The sequence below is a fragment of the Hydra vulgaris genome, chromosome 10 (genome assembly GCF_038396675.1).
Source record: "Hydra vulgaris chromosome 10, alternate assembly HydraT2T_AEP".
Taxonomy (NCBI): domain Eukaryota; kingdom Metazoa; phylum Cnidaria; class Hydrozoa; order Anthoathecata; family Hydridae; genus Hydra; species Hydra vulgaris.
The window spans coordinates 28,080,001-28,085,000 of record NC_088929.1 but is presented as its reverse complement, the minus strand read 5'-3'; the positions used below and the strand labels follow the sequence as shown (position 1 = coordinate 28,085,000).

General features: G+C 26.5%; 1 protein-coding gene across 2 annotated transcripts in view; it reads right to left on the bottom strand.

Moving 5' to 3' along the window:
• LOC101235931 (hyaluronan mediated motility receptor) overlaps nt 1-5,000 on the bottom strand; it is a 40,343-nt gene that overhangs the window by 24,265 nt on the left and 11,078 nt on the right. The window lies entirely within an intron of this gene.

Here is a 5,000-nt window from a genome sequence, read left to right as displayed (position 1 = left end):
TGAATCTGATTGGCAGAATGTGCTGTCTTTTTAACCCTTGTTTAAAAAAATTTCTACCCAGTGTCGTTAACATAAATAATTTTTAACATCATTTGCGAGAGCAATACAAACCAAAATCATATGTTATGCTACAACCGCATTAACGTTTAAAAGGACTTTTATTATCCATAGCCCTTTTTATTACTTTTTTATCAAGTTTTATGTTATGTAACGAGTTATTTACGAGTTATTTCGTGTCAAATTAGTAGAAAAAATAAACAAATTTCACCTAATGTTTTGAATTTTACTAATATTTTTTATGTGTTAAAGAGCTCAATAAAATTAGAAAAAACCTGAAAGTTTGAGTATCCAACTCCTTAAGGTTGTTGTGATAGTCGGTTTTAAATTTTGCTGAATATATCTAAGCATTTTTTGCAGCATGTTTTTTTGCTATTAAATAGCGATATATCTAATAAACGGATTGAGGTACCAATCTGAAATTTAGTATATAGTCTTTCACATGATGAATACAATATCAATTAAAATAATTTTTTAGGAAACTATAAGTGCATGTGAATTGAATAATAAAGGTATATAATTTGAAGTATTTTAACAGTCAAAATGTTGCTGTTACCTCAATTCATTTTTTTTTTTTTAAGAATCTTTTTTAAACTTAGAATAGAGGTATCAAACCTTTTGATACCTATATTTTAGTTACTTTAGAGGATTTTGAGGTCAATAATATATTTATATATTAGTGATAATTTTATTGTACCTTGGGTGGGCTCAAGGTTGAAGGAGGTATACGGTATTTTTAATGAGAATGAAGGATGTAATTTTTTTTAGAGTTATTATCCTTATAATAAGACTAGTTACGGGCATAATAAAAGATTTTAGTTTAAGTTTCAAAAAAAATTTTGGAGATCTTATAGTGATTTCAAATTATTTCAGTGTTAATATCTGTATTTTGGTACAATTACAATGCCATCTTTTCTAGTTCATCTTCATTTAAAGTTGCATATTCTTACATGTTATCTTCATTTAAAGTTGCATATAGATTGTCAATTTGCAACCTTTAGAAGAACTTAGTAGTATAGCAGATGGTATAAATGGACCAACAAATGGTCCAAGGATCAACATCATAAGCTTTAGTTGTTTGGTTTATTGCTGTTTCGGTAATTTTGTTTGTTGTAGTTTCATTAGTTTGGTCAAATATGCTTTAGGCAGCTTGGGACCTAAATCAGTGCCGAAACACTCTTGATGTTTTGACACTGGTTTAAGTTAGTGATACTTTTTAAAATGTTTATTACAAAATGTTCTTGCTCTATGGTTGTTCTTATTCTATAGTTTTATTCATGTGATTCTTCATTTATGCACTATATTCTTTTTTTATGAGCTGCTTCACAACCTATTTTCAGCAGGAATGCATTGAGTTTTTGAAATTGTTGTCATTGAAAGCAATATACTTTTAATTGCACATTTACTTTAAAAAAATAAAAAACACGCCTAAAAAATAAAATCAAGAAAAAGCAAATATTTGCTATAATATTATTTTAAAATATTACTATTGGAACCATTTTTAGTCTAGTTTTAAATAATATCAAATTTAACTTGCAAATTTTTCTTCTATTTTCATGTTTTTTAATCAGATTACAACATTGATGAAATTTTTGTTTAAATGTTTTCATCACTTGAAAATGTTTATGAGCCTAAAAGACTTGGAGCTTTTGTTAAACCTTACTTGTAACAGTCAACAATATTTTCAAACCCAATAAAACACTTTTCTATGGTTTAATTTGCAACTTAAAATCTTTTTTAGAAGATTAAAAAAAAACTACGTGAAAGTAACGTTTTTTAAAAATAACTTCCATTTTATTTAGTTTATAAAAACAGTATTTATAAACTTCATTTGTTTTGATGTGTCATATTATATGACTTCCTCTTATACACGATTGAAGGTAATTGAATTCAATTTTATTTACCTATTATTTACCGAGTCATCATACTATAATTATTAATTAATAAAATAAAGATAAAACTTCTATACAAAAACAGGAAATTAATGTTTACTACATAGCTGAATCTAAACAGAGACATTGAAATAATGATAAAGAAACAAAAGACTATTTTTAAAAAAGATATAAACGCTACGACTGCATTAGGATTAAAATCAAATATGGATTTATACATAAAAAAATAATGTTTGCTCCTTAGAACAAAATTAGCTAAAATAAATTTATTATTGTTAAATTTGAGGCCTCGAAAAAAGATATTCTTTAGTTTAAATTAAGATAAATATTTTTTAAAGGATTAAACTTTGAAAAAATAACACTCCTTTCCTGCTCTCCCAACCCTCAAAAGGGAATACACAAGGTCCTATTAACCGTTTGTCTTTATAAATTCAAAATAATAAGAAAAATATTTTTCGGGTAGTGGGTAGACCTAATTTGAGTCTATTCTAGATACAATAAAGTTGCAACAGTATATAAATTTTTTATTGATCTTAAAAAACTTAAAATAAGATAAAGTTCATTTTGTTATAAATAAATTAGCAATAAATTCCATGCCGACTCTTATTATAAAAGCTTTACATTAAAAAGCTATATTTAAAAAAGAAAAAAAGAAATAACACTTTGAGTTTTTTGAGCATTAAAATTTTTTGAGCTTTAAAAGTGATGTATGATTTAATAATTTAAGTAAAAAGGTAAAGAAAAAAGTTAATTGAGATGACATCATCATTTTGAAATTTATACCTTTATTATTCAACTTGTATGGTACTCTGAAAAAAATTTTAAGGCACTATAACTACATGTAAACTTCGCTAGATGCAGGGTCGTCCCATGTCTCGTAAAGAGAAGGGGGTGACGTATCTGTTTTATGCCAACTAACGAATTAATAAAAAAGGTCCTTGTTTGATTTAATTTGCGACTAAAGTTTTAAATTTACCGACGAGTTTTAAAAAAAAAATTTTTGTAGGGGGTTATACACCCCTACACCCTCTCTAGGGACAAACCTGCCCAGATGTTGTACTTATATTCTTTAATGTTTAAATTGATTGAATAGTTAAGAGTATGGTAAAAATTGTGGAACCTTTTTGAGTATATGAGTTTAGCTCTTCTGGGAGAAAATCTATATTATTAGCAATAATTTTATTGTAACATATTTCTAAAAATTATTAAAGATGAAGTTTAACAACCTGCTCACAAGTTAAAAGGTAAGGTTTCAAAAAATTAGTTTTAAACTTTTTTTTGTAAAAATTAAAACCTTTTTCAAACACTTTTGCATCTATTTTCCAATAAAAAAAACTTTCAACGTTGTGGAATATTTACACAAGTAGGGTTTATTAATATTGATGCAGAAGCTAATACCTCTGAAATGTAAAAAGATTTTATTGCTTCATTGCTTCATTGCTTTTTATTTCTTATCTTGTTAAGGATCAAGGAAGAAATTGTTGAACTAATTGTAATGTTATGATGGATCCCAAATGTTCTAGAATCTTATTCTAGAGAGATATAGAAAATGTCAGCTAGTAATATAATTAAGAACATTGCATAACTTGAAAGCCGAATGGATTTTGTTTACCACAATTTACACCAAAGCATGACATTCATCCTGAAAGCACTGTCTGAAACACTTTTTAGGGGCTTTAGCAAAATTAGTATTGGTGCCATGTTGAAATGACTTTAAAACGCAAATGCAATTAGGCTATTTGTCTGAAACCATAACAATGAGCTAAGACTTAGTTCATTTGTTAATACTTCACTTAGTTAATTATTAAATCATCTGTTGTTCCAAAAAACAGCAAACATGGGTGCGCTGCGTTGTTCTGCTAAAATCAACGAATGTAAATATTATGACAGTAAACTTTAATTATAAAGCTCAGTCAGAGAGAGAGAGAGAGAGAGAGAGAGAGAGAGAGAGAGAGAGAGAGAGAGAGAGAGAGAGAGAGAGAGAGAGAGAGAGGACCTACTACTATTTGATATGGATTAAAAAAGAATTCTGCATATACTGATGTCTTAATATATATTTAAGTGTATTATTTCTGGAAATTATCTTTGAAAATCTGGGTTACTTACTCTTTCTTATTTGTTTACTATATGACTTGTTTTTAACGCAATTATTTTAACGACTTGTTATTAACAACATGTATGACGTGTTTTTAACAATAAGAAAATCATGGCCTATGTTATATTGACCTAGAGTTTTAAAAAAAAAATCGTTAGATTTAGAGATATTATATATAGAGGAATTAGAAATATAAGATATAGAGAAAATATTTGATAATATGTAGTATAATAAAATATAAATTATAACAGAGGACAAACAAAGGCGTAATTTCGTTTTACTTAAAATCTAAAAAAAAAGTGAAGAATATTATCACATCGTATATAAATACTTGTTCTAAACAACAATAATTATAACTTAATAAGATTTAAATAAAAGTTTGTCTAATTTTATTTACACTTTTTAATTCAGGATGCCCGACTATAAGTTTGTGACACTGAAACATTTTGGCGCATCAAAGACATTTCCAACAATTATTTTAACCAACAAACAAAATAGAAGCCTTTGGAGGGGGGACTATTAATAAAAAGTATAAAGTGCTCTTTTTTTTTTTTGAAGTTATCTTAAGTATAATACATATCAATAACTTAATTAGCAAATGTTTTTGATAAATAGCAAGTTTAAAATGATTTTAAAAGAAGTATAGTAGAGTTAATTAAATAAAAGATTTCAAAATTCCATCAATTTAATTTTTATCGCGTAAAACAATTTCCAACTTATCATAAAAAGTTTTGCTTAATAAGAAAAAAATATAAAGTAAAATTAAGCAAGCGTAATAAAAGATAAGATTTAACAATAAAAAGTATAAAATAGGAAGTGCTGATTTAGATTTAAAATTTAACAAAGTTTTCACTCATATAACACCCAGCCTATAGGCTTTAAAAAGCAATAAGTTCTTTACGTTTATTTGTGGTTTTATCCCTTAACGAGACAACAGAATTTAATATTTTTGGCAT